Here is a 9578-nt window from a genome sequence, read left to right as displayed (position 1 = left end):
CACTGAAGAGAAATGTTTCAATCACAGTTTTTGTTCGAAATCAGATAGAAATGTCAAAAACAAGTCGAGATCCAACAATAGCCTAGAAGGCGGGTGGTCACCTCACGATAACCCTTGTTTGAGATCAGATCTGTGAAACAGGCCAATTTGCCATGTTTAATCCTACAAACTGTAAAAGAAAAAATGGTCTCCGTACTGCTATTTCTTGTCCAGTTGCTTGTTTCAGCCACTCTACTCTTGTATTTACACCTATGGCCTGTCTTCAACTTTTCTTACTTTACAGACCGCAATCTGCGTTACTTTGTTCAGAAGGTATTATACCAAGCTGTTAACATTGTCATGGACAGATGGTCAAGGAAAGAGCTAGAATCTCATTAAAGATAGACATGACATGATCTACAGCATCAGAACGCTCTCTAAGGGTGTGAGATGTCCGACTCCTCACAAAAAGGAATTACACTGAGGAGAGCTGGGTCTAAAATTAGGTCATTCATAATGAAAGACCCATTTGAAACCCTGCTGTCAATAGGGTCATATTCAGTGAGGTGACCTTACAATGTGGCTGAAACCTTAAATGTTGGAATTGAATATCTACCTGCCATATAGAGTCCTTATGAAGAGATATTTTATGATATTTTATGATATTTTATCATCTATCTGCTCAGCTTGTAGATAAAAGAAGTGAAATGCTGAAGGTTTTTCAACATATTCACTAAATTTGGACAATCAACGCATCTTCTCAGTCAATAACTTTTTAATTTTGAAGTGGTAAATGAGAATCAGTCTTTCTTTTTTTAAGGTTTTGCATTTGCAGGGAATAATGGCCTTGGGGTAATCTTTTGATGGAAATATTGACATTTTTTCATGCCGTAGGAATGGGTAAAAGAAGGATGGAGGAAACGGATGGGAGTTTTTCCTTTTCATCACCATGTTGGTATCATGGATTACTGAATGGGAATTAGGTATTCTAAAGTATCTGATTGTTAGCCATTTCATCAAAAAACAAGTGCAAAAATTCTCCCGTTAAATGGAAAAGTTTATAAAGGTATAAATTCAAATTCAAAAGGTTTCCAATCACCTCCAACACATTGAATTTTTGATAAAATCCCAAAGTTGACTTTAAATCTCTCAATTGGTGGAAAAAAAATGTTCTTTTATATACAGCAAGATTCATCATTGCATTGAAAGGGATACAAATCTTTCTCAATGTTGATATAGATCCACCCTCTTCCTCACTTTTTGATTTTTTTTTTTTTTTATGTAATTTTTCCGAAGTCCAGCAAAGTCCCTCTGTAGCGACATGACTGTGATTTCAATTGAGTATTGTTGGACTTTCCTTATTGCCTTTTACCGCAGTACTCAGCTACTCTCTGTTTTACACTGGAAAAATGCTAACTTCTCAGCTGTCGCTTTGTTTTTCTTGAGTGTTTTTGGAAGGACATCTTGTTGTTTTTATTTGTGCTTCTTCTGCAAATAACATCAAACCCGAGCTGCCACTCTTGTATGCCAGGAGCAGAACATGAAAGAAACATTGGGCAATTTAGTGGTTCATGTCTGTGTCAGCTGTGTGTTGAAGCCCAGAAGATGTCCATTAGTGTGTGGCCCATACCATGATGTCACTTTCCAATTACACACCATCAAAAGCATGAGCCACTGTGACCATGTGATGTTTTCTCATTTGATCCTGTTGTATTTAACTGGAACTTTTCTTCAATTCTTGCTATGGTTGAAATGTTTGCTATTTGTTTTTAATTACACAAAGTCAACCTTGCTGGAGCATTTGGCAGTGACAGGAAGATGGGGAAGTCATCATGTTTATTTATTTATTTTTCTAAAAAAGTTTGATACCTGCATATCTATTTTTTGTCAGATTTTAATTGGAGTGTTTGGAACTTAAAATACAATATATTTCTAATTGGACAAAAGAACGAGGACAAACACCACATTTAGAGTATCTATGCTTCATCTCTATGTCTCTCTTTGTCATAGGGGGGACTCATATGACTCAGACCTGTCAGTGAAATATAATTAAAAGTATTTATTCCCCAAAAGTGGCTAATCCCACTTGCAGAGCGATTTTAGAGTCCTATGTTTATAGCAATGGTCTGTGAAGATTCTCTATAATAACCAGAAGGTGGCAGTGTTATCACTATAATGATACCTCTGGATTGACTGCTTTTTCTTTCTCTCTCTCTATCTTTCTCTCTCTGTCTTTCTCTCGCTCTCTGTCTCACCCACCCATGCATTCTATGGCTCACTAACGCTCTTAAAAAACATGAATACTCAGATCAACCTAATGTGTTTTTGCTGAATGCATAAACATGCAGCCATGTCAACAATTCAATACAACCTTTACAGCAACACAGCATCTCTATATTCAATAACCATAAAATTAAAACACAACAGTAGTGGTGTGACATTCATGAAATTTTGTGCAAGGTTGTATTTAGTGTTGTAGGCCTTCTGTTAAAATTGTAAGTCCAGTGACAGAGTCTTCCTGTTTGTCTTAGTCTGTCACCCTGAGGCGATCCTGTGGGGTGAAGGAGGTCATAGAACAGCTCATTAACCTCACCTCAACAGCCACACATTGCTGCAGTCCTCAGGTCCTTGCTACACACACATTCACACACACAAACACAAACAAACTCACACACACACAATTTTATAATGCTTCACTAATAGCGGTTAAGTCGACTTAAACCCACTCCGTCAGTAGTAGGCTTTCAGGGATGCACAATGAGGCATGTGTCTTGCATGTTGAGGTTTAAGCAAATATACACACATTATATGTGTGTCTGTGTTTGTGTTTGTGTGAATGTGTGTATGTGTATGTGTGTTGATGCATGTGGCCTGATTAATGTGACATACTCACACTTTCATGATTTACATGAATAATTTCCTACGCTGTTTTTTTTTAAAAAAACAAATAAGCCTAGTTCAGTCACATGTTAAACAAAATCGCACAGTGAGATAAAAAATGTATGAACAGTTTTTTTTTTTTTTTTATTGAACCTGTTGGCCAGATGTCTCTAGGCTCAGAATCATTAATTGTTATATTTGCAAGGTACTGAAAAACACAGTGGGATATGGTGTTATGTTCCATGTTCAGACATCATTGTTGCAGTCAAAACATATTGGATAAGAAGAACAGTAGCACTTCAGGGGATAGGAGATGCCTGCGAGCTGTTGTCTGGCGTCTTTAGTGGTATTATTCCCCAAACCTGTGTATGTGAGTATGTGATTCTGAGGCTTTATTATCTTCCTTATATATATATATATATATATATATATATATATATGTATATATATATATATATATGTGCGTGTGTGTATGTGTGTGTGTGTGTGTGTGTGTGTGTGTGTGTGAGCATGTGCATCCATAGCAGCATCATTAAAGTAAATGAGCCTCTTACTGCCCCAACAATGAACACTTGGAGGCAGTCTGCGATGTAAAAGAAAACAGTAGTACACACTAGCCTCATTTTCGCCACAATACACCTTTCTCTGGGGACATAAAATGCCCCTGCCTCTGCACACGGTGGGACATGAATTTCATCCAAACTAGCTGCCGTCCTCAATAAACTCATGGTAGCAACCTCTGCGGTATAGATTTCCAGTTTCTCCGGGGGTATATTTTGTTCAGATCAGGTGTTTAAACTGTTCAATATGACAATAATTAGGCAGCACTGAAGACATGTGTTCTTTCTTATGTTGATAAGGGACATTGACCTTTAACCTGGGCACCCCTGTAGTCCCTCCATTGCCGCACCCCACCCGTTCCATATGCCCCAAGCCAATACCACACTCCCCTCCTTGTCCTGTCCAGCTCCCATCAGGAAAGACCGAGCAGGGATTGGACAGGCTTGGAGTCTTGCCTCTGGCCATCTCTCCTCCTCCCCAGGGAGCTGAGGACTGAGGTGCCTTTAAACCACTGCGGCAAAAACCCTACCAAAACCCTGCAGTCATTAATATGCAAAAATGCAAATGAGTAGGTAATTAAGAGCTGGAGCTCTCTGGAGGCTCTTTGATTGCTAATGAATTCTAATCTGCAAAGAAAGGGGGAGGGGAGGAGAAGAAGAGATGAAAGAAAGCAAGAAAACAACGAAAAAGAAGCTTCAACCCAAATTTTGTCATATGCATATCAAATATGTTTTTTTTTACCTGCAAACTGTCATCTGAATTATGTACTCAGTTTTGAAACAATCACTTGATGATATGTATACAACCCAGCAGTGCTCTAGTGCAACGAACTGCCATTGAAAACAAATCTATATTAATTTAGAAGACATATTGTTACATTGTTATATTGGTTTAAAATTAAGATAAGAATGTGAGTGTGTGTGTGTGCTTGCGCGTGTGCGTGTGTATGTGTGTGTGTGCGTGTGTGTGTGTGTATGTGTGTGTGTGTTTTTGACACCGATTATACAAAACGATAACTAGCAGTTGGGGCAAACGTGTCCATAATGGACACAGTCCAGTCATTGCCACAGATATATCTCTCATAAGCGAGGACATGACCGGTAAACCAACACTTGTGATCAGTGGCTACCAAAAAAAAAAAAAAACTGAAGGTCAGCTATCTCAACAGTTGTGCTTTTTGTTGTAATAGCAGCTGTGTGCCGAAGTAAAGGAGATGTCATTTCATCACTTTTGTGAGCCACAACACATCCCCACTTCCACTCTAACTCATTCACTCTGTCACTCCAATACATAGATGCACACACACACACACACACACACACACACACTGACACGCATGCACACACTGCTGTTATTGTTGTTGCAGTGCTCCCACGACACCAACAATCTCTTTCCCTCCCCCACCCGGGCTCAATTCTATCTCCCTTTCACTCCCTCTCTTCCCCCGCCTGTCCTGGGCAGCCCTGACATGCCTACTTCAATTGATTTAGATTCAATTCAGCTTCTGATCTGATTGTTATCATGTGACTTTTCACACACCTCCCCCTTGTTATGATTTTAGTGTAGTATTTTAGATCAGGATAAATCTTTTGTTGTTCAAGCTTTTGCACTTCTCTCTAGTTTGCACTTTCCGTCTGCCTTCATCAGCCCTTGTTGTGCCACAGCTTTATATCCTCTACCTTCCCCATTTTTCATATCTCCCACCACAGACTCCTATCTTCTTTTTCCCTCATCTGGCGGGAGTACTTTCAATTGACCCGCTTTGTAAACAGGAAGCTGGTTTACTGTTCGCTTTACCTGAAGCGTGGGTGGCAGAACAGGGGCACCATTACAACTGCACCGTAATGGGAATCCAAGATGGCGGGGAGGGGTCCCGTAAAATCACCAGAGAGAGGGAGAGAGAGAGGGAGCGAGAGAGGGAGAGAGAGAGAGGAAAGCAGCATCCAGAAAAGCTATTGTCAAATGAAAGCAGACAGAAACCAAGACGACTGTTGATTTAGTTTATTCTTTAGTAAATAGATTGTTGATTTGCTTTGCCTTCGTGTGTCTGTGTTTGGATCCCATGTAGAACTGCAGTGTTTGGGAGGATTATTGTCATGGACAATCCCTCGGACTCATTTTCTTTCTCACTGTGAAGCTCTGTTGGAATTACAGTTTCTGGATAATAGAGAAGAACGGAGTGATTCCCACCTTCCACGGCCTTATTTGTGAAGTGAAATCTGTACTCATGTGGTCCCCCCAAAGTTGCGAATCTGTTTTGAATACTTGGTTCAATTCGAGAAGATACGGTGTCCTCTCGGTGTTCCAAAATAATCCCTCTGTTACACTTGTGTTTTCCAGGCGGCGATGAAGTTGAATAGCATAACCTTGAGGATTATTACACTGTTTAAATCCGTCACCCTGCAATTTATTGGGTTTAACATGTTGCGACTCGGGGTGAGTTTGGGTGTTTTCTGCCACGCAAGCTGTAACAGGGGAAGAGGTTTGACAGGAGTCAGTTTATCACGAGCACAGAGACCACAACAGATAGATTCCCCCTGTCTCCTCCCCTTCAACACAGATAGACTCAGAGCATGGGCACTCAGCCAACACTATCAATCTATCTGCTCCTACCCCCAGTCTCTAACTCATATTGGAGCACAGCTTCCAAAGGGGCAAGGAAGCATGAATCATAACCCGACTATGAGAAGCTGCTCTGCCTTTAAATACACATGTTGTGTCTCAAAATCACCCCATTGTTTCACCATTAGTGAAAAGGCTGGAAGTGATTGTCAGTCCCGCTACAAAGTGGTAGCATTCAGGAGGGGCTGAGGGTGTTTGGCAAAAAAAAAAAGGGGGGGGGATTGTTGGTCTTGGCCTAGTTTTCTTGTCTGATCAGAAACCTGTGCACCTCTGCCCTTCCCCCACACAAACCTAAGCCTCTACTATTACAGGCTGTGAGGGGCTCAGTATGGAACGAGGTGAGCAGCTTGCCTCACCACTGAGCTCCGTGTGCCGGCTATACTGTATGTTTACCAGCTTATCATTCTGTGAGATATAGCCTAGCAATGCGAGTTGGCTTGCATGGCTGGCTTCCTATGAGCACAACAAGATGGCAAGGAGGGCGGAATGCGTATGCCGTACGGGGGTATCCAGGCAGGTAGCTAGCACTGAACTCAGCTCCAGCTATCTGTTTGGGGGTTAGACCCACAAAAAGTCACAGAAAAAGCATCTGTATTCTGGGAATGCCTTCACAAGTTATTAAAATGGAGAGGAAAAAAAAAAAAGGCATCGAGTAATAAGTAAACACCATGAGAAAAATGGCCCTCTGTTATTCCTCGTGTGAATCTTTTTTAATTCAAAATATGTTTAAGCAGATAAATATTTCATTATTATGCACAAATATATGACCGATTAGCACCAATGTGCCAAACATATGCTAATTTTCCACGAGCATCTGTTGTTAATTACAGATATGAAAACGGGAATGGCTGGAAGGAATCAAAGAGGGCATGTGACAGCATCCCTTCTGCCTTTAACTATCCATTGTACTGCAAATGTGTTTTGAGTTAAGAAGCCATGTTTGTTTTTTGTTGTTCCTTTTCCTTTTAGGTGTTATATGGCAGGTTACCCATAGTTAGCGTGGATGATGAAACACGATTATGACTCTGCTTTGGAGGTCATTGTGTGAGTCTTATGTCCAGATTCACTTTGATGCGTTTGAAAAAAAAAAAAAAAAAAGAGAGAGAAAAAGACAAATTCGAAATAACAGGGGACAAGAGCGTTGTCAAGTTTAATAGCGTTATAGTTTTGAAAAAGCCAAATGTAAAACCACATTACCCTATCACAAATAACATATTAAAAAGCCATTGCCTTTGGCTACAAACTAAAACCAGTGCCATCCTAATTCACTTGTAAAAAAAACCCAAAACATTATGATGGCGGTATTGCTGCAGAACAGTGAACTTTATTATTAGGGTAAAGATCCTATATGTTTTTTTTTTTTTTTTTTTAATTCCTTTTGTTCCAACCCCCCTCCCTTCCTTCAGCCTGGCTGCCCTTGTACATGCTCTCCATGTCAGACCCAGCTGTTACTACAAACTACTTGGAGGGCTTACAAGCCTCATTGCTAATAGTGACAACGGCACTATTCTTACTCAAGGCCCAACGTCTACTGGAAAAAGCAGGAACATAAGAGTTTTACCCAGCCCGGTCCACAAATTAATTTCCACCAAACAGATGTTTCGATCTGTTCAATACAATGGGCGTTAAATAAATAACTCAAGATGCCCCCTCTTTGATAGCTGTTATTAGTTTCTGATGCTACAGCTGTCTTTTCATTTTCTGCATGTGTGTGTAAGTACCTGCCTGTGTATCTGGACTTGTGTGTCCACATGTGAGCGTGTGCACGGTATGTTTGTGGAGGTATTTATGGCCCATATGTGCATTTGTTCCGAGCAGTAACCCCATTACATTCCTAAGTCAGTCCATGAGTCTAATTAATGTTCTGTGCCGAGGCTTTTCCTTTACCCGGGGGACACCCAATGGATTATTTACCTATATGTCCTATTGACATGAAATCCCCCTTCCCATTGGTAACCTCTGAGCAAATACTGTTTGAGTCACGGCTCGCATAACAATGAAATGCAGTTATAGAGCAGGCATTTGCTATGTCATAATCAGTTGCATAGATCACAATTAAAGAATTCTGCGCGCAGTGACCGGAATGACTCTCAAAACCCTGCAGCCTTAAGAGTGTCATGGAAAACGTGGAAACTGAAGTCTTTTGGGAAGCTCTTTTTTTTTTATGTTGTTCCCCCTGAACTTTCTAAAATAAAAATTGTTTATGAGTTATGAGCAGATAACGGGGTAATTTTGAAGGCTGAACAAAGAAAACAAAGAAGGGTCATCTTAACTTCCCTCCTCTTTGCCCTCAGGTTAAAAACAACAGCTGTCGAACACCTACATAAAGCTTTCAGCAGTGTGGTTATTGTGCTATTCCCCGAGTGTGTAGTCACATAGAGATGTTGTGATCATTTAGTTGTGAAGACCTTATCTTCTTGTCCGGAGAAACTTAACTTAGCCTATAACATTGAATGTTCATTGTAAAAATAAGCACACAACAGAAAAGTGATTTCCCTCTTCGCAGAGAACTTCAATTTGACCGACAGATTTGCACTGATCATCCAGGGTGTCTTCCCTGTTTGAACCATTTTTTCTGAACTATTTCTCTCTAACCTCTAGTGTGTGATCCTACACTAGCTGCTCTCCCCCGTCTCTCCCTTCGGCTGTGAAGCAAACGCTTACCAGGGCTGCGTTGGTCTCATGTTTGGCAGCTCATTCGCGAAAAGAACGGCGAGGCGGAGGCGCAACAGCAGAAATGGTGGCTCACTCAAGCAAATAGTAACTTAAAAAGCTAAACGTCACATCGATTATTTATTATGATAGTCGATACGTGATTTTTGTGAAACGTCTCTTGAAAGGAAAATGTATTCTAGCAGTACTGCGTCCAGATTGTACACAGTTGTTGAACACAACAAGTGCTGAATGTTGTTCTCTGGTTAATTCCAACCATTTTTTTTCAGTAGTTTCTTCTGAGGTATGAATGACCATCGACAGCAAGGTACTCATGAAAATTCACACATCTGATTATTTTACAATATGTGCACAAAACACGAAATGCTGAATACATTTGAAAAATAAGAATAAAAAAAAAAAAAAAAAAACAGCAACGCTATTCGGAGATGAGGCCTGCGTGTTTATTTACAATGTTGAGAAATTTACATTTGGCACCGACGATATTACAATATTTTCATGTAAAGCTTTAAAACATTGACAGTTTTGGTTGTAACACCAAAACAATTCCTGCCATGGATGACGGGGGGGAGAGTGAAAAGAGTTCAGGAGGGCACACCAACCAAAGAAATAAAATGATGTCAGCGGGCATGTTGGAGCCCCCCTCAGCCAGCCTCCCTGAGCACACAGGGAAAGTGAGCGTCAAGAAGAAGGCGGGTAAAGATCACATTTGCGATCGTTCACTGGCTAAATCGGCTGTCAATCAACTACACACGTTTTCCGATTGGTGGAGCTCTTTCACATTTATCGTGCCATCTCGTCAAACTGCTGCTGTGTAATCGCAGGTAACTTTCTTACCATACCCTTCCGCTTGACGACCTAGT

This window comes from Fistularia commersonii, chromosome 16, assembly GCF_037954325.1.
Source record: "Fistularia commersonii isolate RoL2024-O1a breed Wild chromosome 16, RoL_Fcom_v1.0, whole genome shotgun sequence".
Lineage (NCBI taxonomy): Eukaryota > Metazoa > Chordata > Actinopteri > Syngnathiformes > Fistulariidae > Fistularia > Fistularia commersonii.
Note: the sequence above shows the minus strand (reverse complement) of the source record.